Source organism: Ictalurus punctatus, unplaced genomic scaffold (assembly GCF_001660625.3).
Source record: "Ictalurus punctatus breed USDA103 unplaced genomic scaffold, Coco_2.0 Super-Scaffold_100058, whole genome shotgun sequence".
Taxonomy (NCBI): Eukaryota; Metazoa; Chordata; class Actinopteri; order Siluriformes; family Ictaluridae; genus Ictalurus; species Ictalurus punctatus.
In genome coordinates this window covers 327568-348682 of record NW_026521089.1, presented here as the reverse complement: position 1 = coordinate 348682, position 21115 = coordinate 327568, and the positions used below count along the sequence as shown (strand labels likewise).

Here is a 21115-nt window from a genome sequence, read left to right as displayed (position 1 = left end):
GACCTTGTTCGTATTTTTGTTTACAACTAGCACACTTTTGACCAGCATGTCGCTTGGAAATCGTTACCAGCATAACTCTTATTCGTAAGGCTCACTCTGGAGGCTTGTCTTGGTTCAAGGAATGCCTTCGTGTCATGGTATGAGAACAAGTAGAATAGCATCAGCATTTTTAATTAAACTTGGCTTTTCTGCACAAGGAGACCAAAATTTCTAACAAACACGTTAATTCCACACCACAAACTGACGTGTAATCTTGGCTCTGTATGCCTCGCAAAAAGCAGGTTTACGCCACCTTTGCCACTGATTGCCCATCGTCTGACACGTATAATGACACAAAGGCCTCGTACAAATGGTAAATGTGTGAAGTTACCCAGAAGAAGGCTGAACCATGGTTCTATCGCATAGGCAGTTGAGTCCCTGAGTTGCGCTTCAGGTATAAGTTGTCCGCGCTTCACTCTCACGCACTGGGGTGAGATCTACCATTTGATCTTGAAAATCTCCCTTAATGTTCAGGGAAGGGAAACCTGGCAGGTTATCCCTTTAAAGGGCTCGTGCCTTGTCCTCTGAAAGAGCTCTTGCCCAGATGTCAGACACTAGTCGCAACAGTCACAGCCCACCACCTGTCTCCGAGTTCCAATGCGTCTTGATCGCCACGCCGATGAACAAGTATGCCTTGCACCATGATGCGCTATAGGCTTCGAGCTGGGACCTCGTGGCGCAACGGAAGTGCGTCTGACTCCAGATCAGAAGGTTCAAATCATGTCGGGGTCATTCAATGTGCTCTTTTTCACACAGACCCATGATTTTCTGCGCAGTCTAATAAGGATGCTGTTATATGGACTCCAATCTCTATGATGACCACCCATGTCTTTGTCAACTTCATGCTAAAAGGTAACAAAGCTTAGGTAGCAACACTCTCGCCTGGTAACCATTAGTAACTTGACTACCTGCTGAATGTTTAGGGTTAGGGTTAGGGTTAGAAATCGTTACCAGCATAACTCTTATTCGTAAGGCTCACTCTGGAGGCTTGTCTTGGTTCAAGGAATGCCTTCGTGTCATGGTATGAGAACAAGTAGAATAGCATCAGCATTTTTAATTAAACTTGGCTTTTCTGCACAAGGAGACCAAAATTTCTAACAAACACGTTAATTCCACACCACAAACTGACGTGTAATCTTGGCTCTGTATGCCTCGCAAAAAGCAGGTTTACGCCACCTTTGCCACTGATTGCCCATCGTCTGACACGTATAATGACACAAAGGCCTCGTACAAATGGTAAATGTGTGAAGTTACCCAGAAGAAGGCTGAACCATGGTTCTATCGCATAGGCAGTTGAGTCCCTGAGTTGCGCTTCAGGTATAAGTTGTCCACGTTTCACTCTCACGCACTGGGGTGAGATCTACCATTTGATCTTGAAAATATCCCTTAATGTTCAGGGAAGGGAAACCTGGCAGGTTATCCCTTTAAAGGGCTCGTGCCTTGTCCTCTGAAAGAGCTCTTGCCCAGATGTCAGACACTAGTCGCAACAGTCACAGCCCACCACCTGTCTCCGAGTTCCAATGCGTCTTGATCGCCACGCCGATGAACAAGTATGCCTTGCACCATGATGCGCTATAGGCTTCGAGCTGGGACCTCGTGGCGCAACGGAAGTGCGTCTGACTCCAGCTCAGAAGGTTCAAATCATGTCGGGGTCATTCAATGTGCTCTTTTTCACACAGACCCATGATTTTCTGCGCAGGTCTAATAAGGATGCTGTTATATGGACTCCAATCTCTATGATGACCACCCATGTCTTTGTCAACTTCATGCTAAAAGGTAACAAAGCTTAGGTAGCAACACTCTCGCCTGGTAACCATTAGTCACTTGACAACCTGCTGAATGTTTACCCTTAGTTTGCCCATTTTACTTGCTGAACAAAACATGCTGGAAAGAGGCACCTTAGATGGTTTCACTGGTCCTCTCAGAAGATATGGAGGGTACTACAACACCCAAACAGGGACTTGAACCCTGGACCCTCAGATTAAAAGTCTGATGCTCTACCGACTGAGCTATCTGGGCTCGAGGAGCGAGAGCGCACTTTACCCTCGAGCTTGTAGGTCAGGCCTGTGGACGCTCTAGTTCAACGGTTCTCACAGACATAAATGGTGCTCAGCCCTTGGCTTGGAAAGGGCCCATCCCATCTGGTTCTCATGGCTTTCTACAAACTATTAACACAGCTCAGCACCACTATTCAAGGATACACACCAACAGGGTTCAACCACAGCTCTGTCCTTCATACTTCTTTACCCACTGACTGCCTGCAGTCTGAGACATACAAAGAGACAAGGTTCTTGTGAAACCTGTAAAATGGTGACGTTAACCAAGAGAATGTTGAACTTTGCTCCCCTCCATTATGTTGGCCAGTTTCTAAGTTGAGATCAACTTAACCCCAGTGCTTTCTGTTTAACGACCTTGTTCGTATTTTTGTTTACAACTAGCACACTTTTGACCAGCATGTCGCTTGGAAATCGTTACCAGCATAACTCTTATTCGTAAGGCTCACTCTGGAGGCTTGTCTTGGTTCAAGGAATGCCTTCGTGTCATGGTATGAGAACAAGTAGAATAGCATCAGCATTTTTAATTAAACTTGGCTTTTCTGCACAAGGAGACCAAAATTTCTAACAAACACGTTAATTCCACACCACAAACTGACGTGTAATCTTGGCTCTGTATGCCTCGCAAAAAGCAGGTTTACGCCACCTTTGCCACTGATTGCCCATCGTCTGACACGTATAATGACACAAAGGCCTCGTACAAATGGTAAATGTGTGAAGTTACCCAGAAGAAGGCTGAACCATGGTTATGGCTGAGCCAGGTTATGCCTTTAAAGGGCTCGTGCCTTGTCCTCTGAAAGAGCTCTTGCCCAGATGTCAGACACTAGTCGCAACAGTCACAGCCAGTTACCCAGGGTAACTGGGTAACAAACACGTTAATTCCACACCACAAACTGACGTGTAATCTTGGCTCTGTATGCCTCGCAAAAAGCAGGTTTACGCCACCTTTGCCACTGATTGCCCATCGTCTGACACGTATAATGACACAAAGGCCTCGTACAAATGGTAAATGTGTGAAGTTACCCAGAAGAAGGCTGAACCATGGTTCTATCGCATAGGCAGTTGAGTCCCTGAGTTGCGCTTCAGGTATAAGTTGTCCACGCTTCACTCTCACGCACTGGGGTGAGATCTACCATTTGATCTTGAAAATCTCCCTTAATGTCCAGGGAAGGGAAACCAGCCAGGTTATGCCTTTAAAGGGCTCGTGCCTTGTCCTCTGAAAGAGCTCTTGCCCAGATGTCAGACACTAGTCGCAACAGTCACAGCCCACCACCTGTCTCCGAGTTCCAATGCGTCTTGATCGCCACGCCGATGAACAAGTATGCCTTGCACCATGATGCGCTATAGGCTTCGAGCTGGGACCTTGTGGCGCAACGGTAGTGCGTCTGACTGCAGATCAGAAGGTTCAAATCATGTCGGGGTCATTCAATGTGCTCTTTTTCACACAGACCCATGATTTTCTGCGCAGTCTAATAAGGATGCTGTTATATGGACTCCAATCTCTATGATGACCACCCATGTCTTTGTCAACTTCATGCTAAAAGGTAACAAAGCTTAGGTAGCAACACTCTCACCTAGTAACCATTAGTAACTTGACTACCTGCTGAATGTTTAGGGTTAGGGTTAGGGTTAGAAATCGTTACCAGCATAACTCTTATTCGTAAGGCTCACTCTGGAGGCTTGTCTTGGTTCAAGGAATGCCTTCGTGTCATGGTATGAGAACAAGTAGAATAGCATCAGCATTTTTAATTAAACTTGGCTTTTCTGCACAAGGAGACCAAAATTTCTAACAAACACGTTAATTCCACACCACAAACTGACGTGTAATCTTGGCTCTGTATGCCTCGCAAAAAGCAGGTTTACGCCACCTTTGCCACTGATTGCCCATCGTCTGACACGTATAATGACACAAAGGCCTCGTACAAATGGTAAATGTGTGAAGTTACCCAGAAGAAGGCTGAACCATGGTTCTATCGCATAGGCAGTTGAGTCCCTGAGTTGCGCTTCAGGTATAAGTTGTCCACGTTTCACTCTCACGCACTGGGGTGAGATCTACCATTTGATCTTGAAAATATCCCTTAATGTTCAGGGAAGGGAAACCTGGCAGGTTATCCCTTTAAAGGGCTCGTGCCTTGTCCTCTGAAAGAGCTCTTGCCCAGATGTCAGACACTAGTCGCAACAGTCACAGCCCACCACCTGTCTCCGAGTTCCAATGCGTCTTGATCGCCACGCCGATGAACAAGTATGCCTTGCACCATGATGCGCTATAGGCTTCGAGCTGGGACCTCGTGGCGCAACGGAAGTGCGTCTGACTCCAGCTCAGAAGGTTCAAATCATGTCGGGGTCATTCAATGTGCTCTTTTTCACACAGACCCATGATTTTCTGCGCAGGTCTAATAAGGATGCTGTTATATGGACTCCAATCTCTATGATGACCACCCATGTCTTTGTCAACTTCATGCTAAAAGGTAACAAAGCTTAGGTAGCAACACTCTCGCCTGGTAACCATTAGTCACTTGACAACCTGCTGAATGTTTACCCTTAGTTTGCCCATTTTACTTGCTGAACAAAACATGCTGGAAAGAGGCACCTTAGATGGTTTCACTGGTCCTCTCAGAAGATATGGAGGGTACTACAACACCCAAACAGGGACTTGAACCCTGGACCCTCAGATTAAAAGTCTGATGCTCTACCGACTGAGCTATCTGGGCTCGAGGAGCGAGAGCGCACTTTACCCTCGAGCTTGTAGGTCAGGCCTGTGGACGCTCTAGTTCAACGGTTCTCACAGACATAAATGGTGCTCAGCCCTTGGCTTGGAAAGGGCCCATCCCATCTGGTTCTCATGGCTTTCTACAAACTATTAACACAGCTCAGCACCACTATTCAAGGATACACACCAACAGGGTTCAACCACAGCTCTGTCCTTCATACTTCTTTACCCACTGACTGCCTGCAGTCTGAGACATACAAAGAGACAAGGTTCTTGTGAAACCTGTAAAATGGTGACGTTAACCAAGAGAATGTTGAACTTTGCTCCCCTCCATTATGTTGGCCAGTTTCTAAGTTGAGATCAACTTAACCCCAGTGCTTTCTGTTTAACGACCTTGTTCGTATTTTTGTTTACAACTAGCACACTTTTGACCAGCATGTCGCTTGGAAATCGTTACCAGCATAACTCTTATTCGTAAGGCTCACTCTGGAGGCTTGTCTTGGTTCAAGGAATGCCTTCGTGTCATGGTATGAGAACAAGTAGAATAGCATCAGCATTTTTAATTAAACTTGGCTTTTCTGCACAAGGAGACCAAAATTTCTAACAAACACGTTAATTCCACACCACAAACTGACGTGTAATCTTGGCTCTGTATGCCTCGCAAAAAGCAGGTTTACGCCACCTTTGCCACTGATTGCCCATCGTCTGACACGTATAATGACACAAAGGCCTCGTACAAATGGTAAATGTGTGAAGTTACCCAGAAGAAGGCTGAACCATGGTTATGGCTGAGCCAGGTTATGCCTTTAAAGGGCTCGTGCCTTGTCCTCTGAAAGAGCTCTTGCCCAGATGTCAGACACTAGTCGCAACAGTCACAGCCAGTTACCCAGGGTAACTGGGTAACAAACACGTTAATTCCACACCACAAACTGACGTGTAATCTTGGCTCTGTATGCCTCGCAAAAAGCAGGTTTACGCCACCTTTGCCACTGATTGCCCATCGTCTGACACGTATAATGACACAAAGGCCTCGTACAAATGGTAAATGTGTGAAGTTACCCAGAAGAAGGCTGAACCATGGTTCTATCGCATAGGCAGTTGAGTCCCTGAGTTGCGCTTCAGGTATAAGTTGTCCACGCTTCACTCTCACGCACTGGGGTGAGATCTACCATTTGATCTTGAAAATCTCCCTTAATGTCCAGGGAAGGGAAACCAGCCAGGTTATGCCTTTAAAGGGCTCGTGCCTTGTCCTCTGAAAGAGCTCTTGCCCAGATGTCAGACACTAGTCGCAACAGTCACAGCCCACCACCTGTCTCCGAGTTCCAATGCGTCTTGATCGCCACGCCGATGAACAAGTATGCCTTGCACCATGATGCGCTATAGGCTTCGAGCTGGGACCTTGTGGCGCAACGGTAGTGCGTCTGACTGCAGATCAGAAGGTTCAAATCATGTCGGGGTCATTCAATGTGCTCTTTTTCACACAGACCCATGATTTTCTGCGCAGTCTAATAAGGATGCTGTTATATGGACTCCAATCTCTATGATGACCACCCATGTCTTTGTCAACTTCATGCTAAAAGGTAACAAAGCTTAGGTAGCAACACTCTCACCTAGTAACCATTAGTAACTTGACTACCTGCTGAATGTTTAGGGTTAGGGTTAGGGTTAGAAATCGTTACCAGCATAACTCTTATTCGTAAGGCTCACTCTGGAGGCTTGTCTTGGTTCAAGGAATGCCTTCGTGTCATGGTATGAGAACAAGTAGAATAGCATCAGCATTTTTAATTAAACTTGGCTTTTCTGCACAAGGAGACCAAAATTTCTAACAAACACGTTAATTCCACACCACAAACTGACGTGTAATCTTGGCTCTGTATGCCTCGCAAAAAGCAGGTTTACGCCACCTTTGCCACTGATTGCCCATCGTCTGACACGTATAATGACACAAAGGCCTCGTACAAATGGTAAATGTGTGAAGTTACCCAGAAGAAGGCTGAACCATGGTTCTATCGCATAGGCAGTTGAGTCCCTGAGTTGCGCTTCAGGTATAAGTTGTCCACGTTTCACTCTCACGCACTGGGGTGAGATCTACCATTTGATCTTGAAAATATCCCTTAATGTTCAGGGAAGGGAAACCTGGCAGGTTATCCCTTTAAAGGGCTCGTGCCTTGTCCTCTGAAAGAGCTCTTGCCCAGATGTCAGACACTAGTCGCAACAGTCACAGCCCACCACCTGTCTCCGAGTTCCAATGCGTCTTGATCGCCACGCCGATGAACAAGTATGCCTTGCACCATGATGCGCTATAGGCTTCGAGCTGGGACCTCGTGGCGCAACGGAAGTGCGTCTGACTCCAGCTCAGAAGGTTCAAATCATGTCGGGGTCATTCAATGTGCTCTTTTTCACACAGACCCATGATTTTCTGCGCAGGTCTAATAAGGATGCTGTTATATGGACTCCAATCTCTATGATGACCACCCATGTCTTTGTCAACTTCATGCTAAAAGGTAACAAAGCTTAGGTAGCAACACTCTCGCCTGGTAACCATTAGTCACTTGACAACCTGCTGAATGTTTACCCTTAGTTTGCCCATTTTACTTGCTGAACAAAACATGCTGGAAAGAGGCACCTTAGATGGTTTCACTGGTCCTCTCAGAAGATATGGAGGGTACTACAACACCCAAACAGGGACTTGAACCCTGGACCCTCAGATTAAAAGTCTGATGCTCTACCGACTGAGCTATCTGGGCTCGAGGAGGGAGAGCGCACTTTACCCTCGAGCTTGTAGGTCAGGCCTGTGGACGCTCTAGTTCAACGGTTCTCACAGACATAAATGGTGCTCAGCCCTTGGCTTGGAAAGGGCCCATCCCATCTGGTTCTCATGGCTTTCTACAAACTATTAACACAGCTCAGCACCACTATTCAAGGATACACACCAACAGGGTTCAACCATGGCTCTGTCCTTCATACTTCTTTACCCACTGACTGCCTGCAGTCTGAGACATACAAAGAGACAAGGTTCTTGTGAAACCTGTAAAATGGTGACGTTAACCAAGAGAATGTTGAACTTTGCTCCCCTCCATTATGTTGGCCAGTTTCTAAGTTGAGATCAACTTAACCCCAGTGCTTTCTGTTTAACGACCTTGTTCGTATTTTTGTTTACAACTAGCACACTTTTGACCAGCATGTCGCTTGGAAATCGTTACCAGCATAACTCTTATTCGTAAGGCTCACTCTGAAGGCTTGTCCTGGTTCAAGGAATGCCTTCGTGTCATGGTATGAGAACAAGTAGAATAGCATCAGCATTTTTAATTAAACTTGGCTTTTCTGCACAAGGAGACCAAAATTTCTAACAAACACGTTAATTCCACACCACAAACTGACGTGTAATCTTGGCTCTGTATGCCTCGCAAAAAGCAGGTTTACGCCACCTTTGACACTGATTGCCCATCGTCTGACACGTATAATGACACAAAGGCCTCGTACAAATGGTAAATGTGTGAAGTTACCCAGAAGAAGGCTGAACCATGGTTATGGCTGAGCCAGGTTATGCCTTTAAAGGGCTCGTGCCTTGTCCTCTGAAAGAGCTCTTGCCCAGATGTCAGACACTAGTCGCAACAGTCACAGCCAGTTACCCAGGGTAACTGGGTAACAAACACGTTAATTCCACACCACAAACTGACGTGTAATCTTGGCTCTGTATGCCTCGCAAAAAGCAGGTTTACGCCACCTTTGCCACTGATTGCCCATCGTCTGACACGTATAATGACACAAAGGCCTCGTACAAATGGTAAATGTGTGAAGTTACCCAGAAGAAGGCTGAACCATGGTTCTATCGCATAGGCAGTTGAGTCCCTGAGTTGCGCTTCAGGTATAAGTTGTCCACGCTTCACTCTCACGCACTGGGGTGAGATCTACCATTTGATCTTGAAAATCTCCCTTAATGTCCAGGGAAGGGAAACCAGCCAGGTTATGCCTTTAAAGGGCTCGTGCCTTGTCCTCTGAAAGAGCTCTTGCCCAGATGTCAGACACTAGTCGCAACAGTCACAGCCCACCACCTGTCTCCGAGTTCCAATGCGTCTTGATCGCCACGCCGATGAACAAGTATGCCTTGCACCATGATGCGCTATAGGCTTCGAGCTGGGACCTTGTGGCGCAACGGTAGTGCGTCTGACTGCAGATCAGAAGGTTCAAATCATGTCGGGGTCATTCAATGTGCTCTTTTTCACACAGACCCATGATTTTCTGCGCAGTCTAATAAGGATGCTGTTATATGGACTCCAATCTCTATGATGACCACCCATGTCTTTGTCAACTTCATGCTAAAAGGTAACAAAGCTTAGGTAGCAACACTCTCACCTAGTAACCATTAGTAACTTGACTACCTGCTGAATGTTTAGGGTTAGGGTTAGGGTTAGAAATCGTTACCAGCATAACTCTTATTCGTAAGGCTCACTCTGGAGGCTTGTCTTGGTTCAAGGAATGCCTTCGTGTCATGGTATGAGAACAAGTAGAATAGCATCAGCATTTTTAATTAAACTTGGCTTTTCTGCACAAGGAGACCAAAATTTCTAACAAACACGTTAATTCCACACCACAAACTGACGTGTAATCTTGGCTCTGTATGCCTCGCAAAAAGCAGGTTTACGCCACCTTTGCCACTGATTGCCCATCGTCTGACACGTATAATGACACAAAGGCCTCGTACAAATGGTAAATGTGTGAAGTTACCCAGAAGAAGGCTGAACCATGGTTATGGCTGAGCCAGGTTATGCCTTTAAAGGGCTCGTGCCTTGTCCTCTGAAAGAGCTCTTGCCCAGATGTCAGACACTAGTCGCAACAGTCACAGCCAGTTACCCAGTTACCCAGGGTAACTGGGTAACAAACACGTTAATTCCACACCACAAACTGACGTGTAATCTTGGCTCTGTATGCCTCGCAAAAAGCAGGTTTACGCCACCTTTGCCACTGATTGCCCATCGTCTGACACGTATAATGACACAAAGGCCTCGTACAAATGGTAAATGTGTGAAGTTACCCAGAAGAAGGCTGAACCATGGTTCTATCGCATAGGTAGTTGAGTCCTTGAGTTGCGCTTCAGGTATAAGTTGTCCACGCTTCACTCTCACGCACTGGGGTGAGATCTACCATTTGATCTTGAAAATCTCCCTTAATGTCCAGGGAAGGGAAACCAGCCAGGTTATGCCTTTAAAGGGCTCGTGCCTTGTCCTCTGAAAGAGCTCTTGCCCAGATGTCAGACACTAGTCGCAACAGTCACAGCCCACCACCTGTCTCCGAGTTCCAATGCGTCTTGATCGCCACGCCGATGAACAAGTATGCCTTGCACCATGATGCGCTATAGGCTTCGAGCTGGGACCTTGTGGCGCAACGGTAGTGCGTCTGACTGCAGATCAGAAGGTTCAAATCATGTCGGGGTCATTCAATGTGCTCTTTTTCACACAGACCCATGATTTTCTGCGCAGTCTAATAAGGATGCTGTTATATGGACTCCAATCTCTATGATGACCACCCATGTCTTTGTCAACTTCATGCTAAAAGGTAACAAAGCTTAGGTAGCAACACTCTCACCTAGTAACCATTAGTAACTTGACTACCTGCTGAATGTCTCGGGTTAGGGTTAGGGTTAGAAATCGTTACCAGCATAACTCTTATTCGTAAGGCTCACTCTGGAGGCTTGTCTTGGTTCAAGGAATGCCTTCGTGTCATGGTATGAGAACAAGTAGAATAGCATCAGCATTTTTAATTAAACTTGGCTTTTCTGCACAAGGAGACCAAAATTTCTAACAAACACGTTAATTCCACACCACAAACTGACGTGTAATCTTGGCTCTGTATGCCTCGCAAAAAGCAGGTTTACGCCACCTTTGCCACTGATTGCCCATCGTCTGACACGTATAATGACACAAAGGCCTCGTACAAATGGTAAATGTGTGAAGTTACCCAGAAGAAGGCTGAACCATGGTTCTATCGCATAGGCAGTTGAGTCCCTGAGTTGCGCTTCAGGTATAAGTTGTCCACGTTTCACTCTCACGCACTGGGGTGAGATCTACCATTTGATCTTGAAAATATCCCTTAATGTTCAGGGAAGGGAAACCTGGCAGGTTATCCCTTTAAAGGGCTCGTGCCTTGTCCTCTGAAAGAGCTCTTGCCCAGATGTCAGACACTAGTCGCAACAGTCACAGCCCACCACCTGTCTCCGAGTTCCAATGCGTCTTGATCGCCACGCCGATGAACAAGTATGCCTTGCACCATGATGCGCTATAGGCTTCGAGCTGGGACCTCGTGGCGCAACGGAAGTGCGTCTGACTCCAGCTCAGAAGGTTCAAATCATGTCGGGGTCATTCAATGTGCTCTTTTTCACACAGACCCATGATTTTCTGCGCAGGTCTAATAAGGATGCTGTTATATGGACTCCAATCTCTATGATGACCACCCATGTCTTTGTCAACTTCATGCTAAAAGGTAACAAAGCTTAGGTAGCAACACTCTCGCCTGGTAACCATTAGTCACTTGACAACCTGCTGAATGTTTACCCTTAGTTTGCCCATTTTACTTGCTGAACAAAACATGCTGGAAAGAGGCACCTTAGATGGTTTCACTGGTCCTCTCAGAAGATATGGAGGGTACTACAACACCCAAACAGGGACTTGAACCCTGGACCCTCAGATTAAAAGTCTGATGCTCTACCGACTGAGCTATCTGGGCTCGAGGAGCGAGAGCGCACTTTACCCTCGAGCTTGTAGGTCAGGCCTGTGGACGCTCTAGTTCAACGGTTCTCACAGACATAAATGGTGCTCAGCCCTTGGCTTGGAAAGGGCCCATCCCATCTGGTTCTCATGGCTTTCTACAAACTATTAACACAGCTCAGCACCACTATTCAAGGATACACACCAACAGGGTTCAACCACAGCTCTGTCCTTCATACTTCTTTACCCACTGACTGCCTGCAGTCTGAGACATACAAAGAGACAAGGTTCTTGTGAAACCTGTAAAATGGTGACGTTAACCAAGAGAATGTTGAACTTTGCTCCCCTCCATTATGTTGGCCAGTTTCTAAGTTGAGATCAACTTAACCCCAGTGCTTTCTGTTTAACGACCTTGTTCGTATTTTTGTTTACAACTAGCACACTTTTGACCAGCATGTCGCTTGGAAATCGTTACCAGCATAACTCTTATTCGTAAGGCTCACTCTGGAGGCTTGTCCTGGTTCAAGGAATGCCTTCGTGTCATGGTATGAGAACAAGTAGAATAGCATCAGCATTTTTAATTAAACTTGGCTTTTCTGCACAAGGAGACCAAAATTTCTAACAAACACGTTAATTCCACACCACAAACTGACGTGTAATCTTGGCTCTGTATGCCTCGCAAAAAGCAGGTTTACGCCACCTTTGACACTGATTGCCCATCGTCTGACACGTATAATGACACAAAGGCCTCGTACAAATGGTAAATGTGTGAAGTTACCCAGAAGAAGGCTGAACCATGGTTATGGCTGAGCCAGGTTATGCCTTTAAAGGGCTCGTGCCTTGTCCTCTGAAAGAGCTCTTGCCCAGATGTCAGACACTAGTCGCAACAGTCACAGCCAGTTACCCAGGGTAACTGGGTAACAAACACGTTAATTCCACACCACAAACTGACGTGTAATCTTGGCTCTGTATGCCTCGCAAAAAGCAGGTTTACGCCACCTTTGCCACTGATTACCCATCGTCTGACACGTATAATGACACAAAGGCCTCGTACAAATGGTAAATGTGTGAAGTTACCCAGAAGAAGGCTGAACCATGGTTCTATCGCATAGGCAGTTGAGTCCCTGAGTTGCGCTTCAGGTATAAGTTGTCCACGCTTCACTCTCACGCACTGGGGTGAGATCTACCATTTGATCTTGAAAATCTCCCTTAATGTCCAGGGAAGGGAAACCAGCCAGGTTATGCCTTTAAAGGGCTCGTGCCTTGTCCTCTGAAAGAGCTCTTGCCCAGATGTCAGACACTAGTCACAACAGTCACAGCCCACCACCTGTCTCCGAGTTCCAATGCGTCTTGATCGCCACGCCGATGAACAAGTATGCCTTGCACCATGATGCGCTATAGGCTTCGAGCTGGGACCTTGTGGCGCAACGGTAGTGCGTCTGACTGCAGATCAGAAGGTTCAAATCATGTCGGGGTCATTCAATGTGCTCTTTTTCACACAGACCCATGATTTTCTGCGCAGTCTAATAAGGATGCTGTTATATGGACTCCAATCTCTATGATGACCACCCATGTCTTTGTCAACTTCATGCTAAAAGGTAACAAAGCTTAGGTAGCAACACTCTCACCTAGTAACCATTAGTAACTTGACTACCTGCTGAATGTTTAGGGTTAGGGTTAGGGTTAGAAATCGTTACCAGCATAACTCTTATTCGTAAGGCTCACTCTGGAGGCTTGTCTTGGTTCAAGGAATGCCTTCGTGTCATGGTATGAGAACAAGTAGAATAGCATCAGCATTTTTAATTAAACTTGGCTTTTCTGCACAAGGAGACCAAAATTTCTAACAAACACGTTAATTCCACACCACAAACTGACGTGTAATCTTGGCTCTGTATGCCTCGCAAAAAGCAGGTTTACGCCACCTTTGCCACTGATTGCCCATCGTCTGACACGTATAATGACACAAAGGCCTCGTACAAATGGTAAATGTGTGAAGTTACCCAGAAGAAGGCTGAACCATGGTTCTATCGCATAGGCAGTTGAGTCCCTGAGTTGCGCTTCAGGTATAAGTTGTCCACGTTTCACTCTCACGCACTGGGGTGAGATCTACCATTTGATCTTGAAAATATCCCTTAATGTTCAGGGAAGGGAAACCTGGCAGGTTATCCCTTTAAAGGGCTCGTGCCTTGTCCTCTGAAAGAGCTCTTGCCCAGATGTCAGACACTAGTCGCAACAGTCACAGCCCACCACCTGTCTCCGAGTTCCAATGCGTCTTGATCGCCACGCCGATGAACAAGTATGCCTTGCACCATGATGCGCTATAGGCTTCGAGCTGGGACCTCGTGGCGCAACGGAAGTGCGTCTGACTCCAGCTCAGAAGGTTCAAATCATGTCGGGGTCATTCAATGTGCTCTTTTTCACACAGACCCATGATTTTCTGCGCAGGTCTAATAAGGATGCTGTTATATGGACTCCAATCTCTATGATGACCACCCATGTCTTTGTCAACTTCATGCTAAAAGGTAACAAAGCTTAGGTAGCAACACTCTCGCCTGGTAACCATTAGTCACTTGACAACCTGCTGAATGTTTACCCTTAGTTTGCCCATTTTACTTGCTGAACAAAACATGCTGGAAAGAGGCACCTTAGATGGTTTCACTGGTCCTCTCAGAAGATATGGAGGGTACTACAACACCCAAACAGGGACTTGAACCCTGGACCCTCAGATTAAAAGTCTGATGCTCTACCGACTGAGCTATCTGGGCTCGAGGAGCGAGAGCGCACTTTACCCTCGAGCTTGTAGGTCAGGCCTGTGGACGCTCTAGTTCAACGGTTCTCACAGACATAAATGGTGCTCAGCCCTTGGCTTGGAAAGGGCCCATCCCATCTGGTTCTCATGGCTTTCTACAAACTATTAACACAGCTCAGCACCACTATTCAAGGATACACACCAACAGGGTTCAACCACAGCTCTGTCCTTCATACTTCTTTACCCACTGACTGCCTGCAGTCTGAGACATACAAAGAGACAAGGTTCTTGTGAAACCTGTAAAATGGTGACGTTAACCAAGAGAATGTTGAACTTTGCTCCCCTCCATTATGTTGGCCAGTTTCTAAGTTGAGATCAACTTAACCCCAGTGCTTTCTGTTTAACGACCTTGTTCGTATTTTTGTTTACAACTAGCACACTTTTGACCAGCATGTCGCTTGGAAATCGTTACCAGCATAACTCTTATTCGTAAGGCTCACTCTGGAGGCTTGTCTTGGTTCAAGGAATGCCTTCGTGTCATGGTATGAGAACAAGTAGAATAGCATCAGCATTTTTAATTAAACTTGGCTTTTCTGCACAAGGAGACCAAAATTTCTAACAAACACGTTAATTCCACACCACAAACTGACGTGTAATCTTGGCTCTGTATGCCTCGCAAAAAGCAGGTTTACGCCACCTTTGCCACTGATTGCCCATCGTCTGACACGTATAATGACACAAAGGCCTCGTACAAATGGTAAATGTGTGAAGTTACCCAGAAGAAGGCTGAACCATGGTTATGGCTGAGCCAGGTTATGCCTTTAAAGGGCTCGTGCCTTGTCCTCTGAAAGAGCTCTTGCCCAGATGTCAGACACTAGTCGCAACAGTCACAGCCAGTTACCCAGGGTAACTGGGTAACAAACACGTTAATTCCACACCACAAACTGACGTGTAATCTTGGCTCTGTATGCCTCGCAAAAAGCAGGTTTACGCCACCTTTGCCACTGATTGCCCATCGTCTGACACGTATAATGACACAAAGGCCTCGTACAAATGGTAAATGTGTGAAGTTACCCAGAAGAAGGCTGAACCATGGTTCTATCGCATAGGCAGTTGAGTCCCTGAGTTGCGCTTCAGGTATAAGTTGTCCACGCTTCACTCTCACGCACTGGGGTGAGATCTACCATTTGATCTTGAAAATCTCCCTTAATGTCCAGGGAAGGGAAACCAGCCAGGTTATGCCTTTAAAGGGCTCGTGCCTTGTCCTCTGAAAGAGCTCTTGCCCAGATGTCAGACACTAGTCGCAACAGTCACAGCCCACCACCTGTCTCCGAGTTCCAATGCGTCTTGATCGCCACGCCGATGAACAAGTATGCCTTGCACCATGATGCGCTATAGGCTTCGAGCTGGGACCTTGTGGCGCAACGGTAGTGCGTCTGACTGCAGATCAGAAGGTTCAAATCATGTCGGGGTCATTCAATGTGCTCTTTTTCACACAGACCCATGATTTTCTGCGCAGTCTAATAAGGATGCTGTTATATGGACTCCAATCTCTATGATGACCACCCATGTCTTTGTCAACTTCATGCTAAAAGGTAACAAAGCTTAGGTAGCAACACTCTCACCTAGTAACCATTAGTAACTTGACTACCTGCTGAATGTTTAGGGTTAGGGTTAGGGTTAGAAATCGTTACCAGCATAACTCTTATTCGTAAGGCTCACTCTGGAGGCTTGTCTTGGTTCAAGGAATGCCTTCGTGTCATGGTATGAGAACAAGTAGAATAGCATCAGCATTTTTAATTAAACTTGGCTTTTCTGCACAAGGAGACCAAAATTTCTAACAAACACGTTAATTCCACACCACAAACTGACGTGTAATCTTGGCTCTGTATGCCTCGCAAAAAGCAGGTTTACGCCACCTTTGCCACTGATTGCCCATCGTCTGACACGTATAATGACACAAAGGCCTCGTACAAATGGTAAATGTGTGAAGTTACCCAGAAGAAGGCTGAACCATGGTTCTATCGCATAGGCAGTTGAGTCCCTGAGTTGCGCTTCAGGTATAAGTTGTCCACGTTTCACTCTCACGCACTGGGGTGAGATCTACCATTTGATCTTGAAAATATCCCTTAATGTTCAGGGAAGGGAAACCTGGCAGGTTATCCCTTTAAAGGGCTCGTGCCTTGTCCTCTGAAAGAGCTCTTGCCCAGATGTCAGACACTAGTCGCAACAGTCACAGCCCACCACCTGTCTCCGAGTTCCAATGCGTCTTGATCGCCACGCCGATGAACAAGTATGCCTTGCACCATGATGCGCTATAGGCTTCGAGCTGGGACCTCGTGGCGCAACGGAAGTGCGTCTGACTCCAGCTCAGAAGGTTCAAATCATGTCGGGGTCATTCAATGTGCTCTTTTTCACACAGACCCATGATTTTCTGCGCAGGTCTAATAAGGATGCTGTTATATGGACTCCAATCTCTATGATGACCACCCATGTCTTTGTCAACTTCATGCTAAAAGGTAACAAAGCTTAGGTAGCAACACTCTCGCCTGGTAACCATTAGTCACTTGACAACCTGCTGAATGTTTACCCTTAGTTTGCCCATTTTACTTGCTGAACAAAACATGCTGGAAAGAGGCACCTTAGATGGTTTCACTGGTCCTCTCAGAAGATATGGAGGGTACTACAACACCCAAACAGGGACTTGAACCCTGGACCCTCAGATTAAAAGTCTGATGCTCTACCGACTGAGCTATCTGGGCTCGAGGAGCGAGAGCGCACTTTACCCTCGAGCTTGTAGGTCAGGCCTGTGGACGCTCTAGTTCAACGGTTCTCACAGACATAAATGGTGCTCAGCCCTTGGCTTGGAAAGGGCCCATCCCATCTGGTTCTCATGGCTTTCTACAAACTATTAACACAGCTCAGCACCACTATTCAAGGATACACACCAACAGGGTTCAACCACAGCTCTGTCCTTCATACTTCTTTACCCACTGACTGCCTGCAGTCTGAGACATACAAAGAGACAAGGTTCTTGTGAAACCTGTAAAATGGTGACGTTAACCAAGAGAATGTTGAACTTTGCTCCCCTCCATTATGTTGGCCAGTTTCTAAGTTGAGATCAACTTAACCCCAGTGCTTTCTGTTTAACGACCTTGTTCGTATTTTTGTTTACAACTAGCACACTTTTGACCAGCATGTCGCTTGGAAATCGTTACCAGCATAACTCTTATTCGTAAGGCTCACTCTGGAGGCTTGTCTTGGTTCAAGGAATGCCTTCGTGTCATGGTATGAGAACAAGTAGAATAGCATCAGCATTTTTAATTAAACTTGGCTTTTCTGCACAAGGAGACCAAAATTTCTAACAAACACGTTAATTCCACACCACAAACTGACGTGTAATCTTGGCTCTGTATGCCTCGCAAAAAGCAGGTTTACGCCACCTTTGCCACTGATTGCCCATCGTCTGACACGTATAATGACACAAAGGCCTCGTACAAATGGTAAATGTGTGAAGTTACCCAGAAGAAGGCTGAACCATGGTTATGGCTGAGCCAGGTTATGCCTTTAAAGGGCTCGTGCCTTGTCCTCTGAAAGAGCTCTTGCCCAGATGTCAGACACTAGTCGCAACAGTCACAGCCAGTTACCCAGGGTAACTGGGTAACAAACACGTTAATTCCACACCACAAACTGACGTGTAATCTTGGCTCTGTATGCCTCGCAAAAAGCAGGTTTACGCCACCTTTGCCACTGATTGCCCATCGTCTGACACGTATAATGACACAAAGGCCTCGTACAAATGGTAAATGTGTGAAGTTACCCAGAAGAAGGCTGAACCATGGTTCTATCGCATAGGCAGTTGAGTCCCTGAGTTGCGCTTCAGGTATAAGTTGTCCACGCTTCACTCTCACGCACTGGGGTGAGATCTACCATTTGATCTTGAAAATCTCCCTTAATGTCCAGGGAAGGGAAACCAGCCAGGTTATGCCTTTAAAGGGCTCGTGCCTTGTCCTCTGAAAGAGCTCTTGCCCAGATGTCAGACACTAGTCGCAACAGTCACAGCCCACCACCTGTCTCCGAGTTCCAATGCGTCTTGATCGCCACGCCGATGAACAAGTATGCCTTGCACCATGATGCGCTATAGGCTTCGAGCTGGGACCTTGTGGCGCAACGGTAGTGCGTCTGACTGCAGATCAGAAGGTTCAAATCATGTCGGGGTCATTCAATGTGCTCTTTTTCACACAGACCCATGATTTTCTGCGCAGTCTAATAAGGATGCTGTTATATGGACTCCAATCTCTATGATGACCACCCATGTCTTTGTCAACTTCATGCTAAAAGGTAACAAAGCTTAGGTAGCAACACTCTCACCTAGTAACCATTAGTAACTTGACTACCTGCTGAATGTTTAGGGTTAGGGTTAGGGTTAGAAATCGTTACCAGCATAACTCTTATTCGTAAGGCTCACTCTGGAGGCTTGTCTTGGTTCAAGGAATGCCTTCGTGTCATGGTATGAGAACAAGTAGAATAGCATCAGCATTTTTAATTAAACTTGGCTTTTCTGCACAAGGAGACCAAAATTTCTAACAAACACGTTAATTCCACACCACAAACTGACGTGTAATCTTGGCTCTGTATGCCTCGCAAAAAGCAGGTTTACGCCACCTTTGCCACTGATTGCCCATCGTCTGACACGTATAATGACACAAAGGCCTCGTACAAATGGTAAATGTGTGAAGTTACCCAGAAGAAGGCTGAACCATGGTTCTATCGCATAGGCAGTTGAGTCCCTGAGTTGCGCTTCAGGTATAAGTTGTCCACGTTTCACTCTCACGCACTGGGGTGAGATCTACCATTTGATCTTGAAAATATCCCTTAATGTTCAGGGAAGGGAAACCTGGCAGGTTATCCCTTTAAAGGGCTCGTGCCTTGTCCTCTGAAAGAGCTCTTGCCCAGATGTCAGACACTAGTCGCAACAGTCACAGCCCACCACCTGTCTCCGAGTTCCAATGCGTCTTGATCGCCACGCCGATGAACAAGTATGCCTTGCACCATGATGCGCTATAGGCTTCGAGCTGGGACCTCGTGGCGCAACGGAAGTGCGTCTGACTCCAGCTCAGAAGGTTCAAATCATGTCGGGGTCATTCAATGTGCTCTTTTTCACACAGACCCATGATTTTCTGCGCAGGTCTAATAAGGATGCTGTTATATGGACTCCAATCTCTATGATGACCACCCATGTCTTTGTCAACTTCATGCTAAAAGGTAACAAAGCTTAGGTAGCAACACTCTCGCCTGGTAACCATTAGTCACTTGACAACCTGCTGAATGTTTACCCTTAGTTTGCCCATTTTACTTGCTGAACAAAACATGCTGGAAAGAGGCACCTTAGATGGTTTCACTGGTCCTCTCAGAAGATATGGAGGGTACTACAACACCCAAACAGGGACTTGAACCCTGGACCCTCAGATTAAAAGTCTGATGCTCTACCGACTGAGCTATCTGGGCTCGAGGAGGGAGAGCGCACTTTACCCTCGAGCTTGTAGGTCAGGCCTGTGGACGCTCTAGTTCAACGGTTCTCACAGACATAAATGGTGCTCAGCCCTTGGCTTGGAAAGGGCCCATCCCATCTGGTTCTCATGGCTTTCTACAAACTATTAACACAGCTCAGCACCACTATTCAAGGATACACACCAACAGGGTTCAACCATGGCTCTGTCCTTCATACTTCTTTACCCACTGACTGCCTGCAGTCTGAGACATACAAAGAGACAAGGTTCTTGTGAAACCTGTAAAATGGTGACGTTAACCAAGAGAATGTTGAACTTTGCTCCCCTCCATTATGTTGGCCAGTTTCTAAGTTGAGATCAACTTAACCCCAGTGCTTTCTGTTTAACGACCTTGTTCGTATTTTTGTTTACAACTAGCACACTTTTGACCAGCATGTCGCTTGGAAATCGTTACCAGCATAACTCTTATTCGTAAGGCTCACTCTGAAGGCTTGTCCTGGTTCAAGGAATGCCTTCGTGTCATGGTATGAGAACAAGTAGAATAGCATCAGCATTTTTAATTAAACTTGGCTTTTCTGCACAAGGAGACCAAAATTTCTAACAAACACGTTAATTCCACACCACAAACTGACGTGTAATCTTGGCTCTGTATGCCTCGCAAAAAGCAGGTTTACGCCACCTTTGACACTGATTGCCCATCGTCTGACACGTATAATGACACAAAGGCCTCGTACAAATGGTAAATGTGTGAAGTTACCCAGAAGAAGGCTGAACCATGGTTATGGCTGAGCCAGGTTATGCCTTTAAAGGGCTCGTGCCTTGTCCTCTGAAAGAGCTCTTGCCCAGATGTCAGACACTAGTCGCAACAGTCACAGCCAGTTACCCAGGGTAACTGGGTAACAAACACGTTAATTCCACACCACAAACTGACGTGTAATCTTGGCTCTGTATGCCTCGCAAAAAGCAGGTTTACGCCACCTTTGCCACTGATTGCCCATCGTCTGACACGTATAATGACACAAAGGCCTCGTACAAATGGTAAATGTGTGAAGTTACCCAGAAGAAGGCTGAACCATGGTTCTATCGCATAGGCAGTTGAGTCCCTGAGTTGCGCTTCAGGTATAAGTTGTCCACGCTTCACTCTCACGCACTGGGGTGAGATCTACCATTTGATCTTGAAAATCTCCCTTAATGTCCAGGGAAGGGAAACCAGCCAGGTTATGCCTTTAAAGGGCTCGTGCCTTGTCCTCTGAAAGAGCTCTTGCCCAGATGTCAGACACTAGTCGCAACAGTCACAGCCCACCACCTGTCTCCGAGTTCCAATGCGTCTTGATCGCCACGCCGATGAA

The 21115-nt window shown here is 46.5% G+C and overlaps 5 non-coding genes across 5 annotated transcripts; all 5 read right to left on the bottom strand.

Moving 5' to 3' along the window:
* Positions 1-1985: 1985 nt before the first annotated feature.
* Positions 1986-2058, bottom strand: trnak-uuu (transfer RNA lysine (anticodon UUU)). Its single transcript has one exon. It is a non-coding gene; the product is annotated as a tRNA-Lys (tRNA).
* A 2673-nt stretch (positions 2059-4731) lies between these two features.
* trnak-uuu (transfer RNA lysine (anticodon UUU)) lies at positions 4732-4804 on the bottom strand. The gene has a single exon. It is a non-coding gene; the product is annotated as a tRNA-Lys (tRNA).
* Positions 4805-7477: 2673 nt separating this feature from the next.
* Positions 7478-7550, bottom strand: trnak-uuu (transfer RNA lysine (anticodon UUU)). The gene has a single exon. It is a non-coding gene; the product is annotated as a tRNA-Lys (tRNA).
* Positions 7551-11453: 3903 nt separating this feature from the next.
* Positions 11454-11526, bottom strand: trnak-uuu (transfer RNA lysine (anticodon UUU)). Its single transcript has one exon. It is a non-coding gene; the product is annotated as a tRNA-Lys (tRNA).
* A 2673-nt stretch (positions 11527-14199) lies between these two features.
* trnak-uuu (transfer RNA lysine (anticodon UUU)) lies at positions 14200-14272 on the bottom strand. Its single transcript has one exon. It is a non-coding gene; the product is annotated as a tRNA-Lys (tRNA).
* Between the last annotated feature and the right edge of the window lie 6843 nt (positions 14273-21115).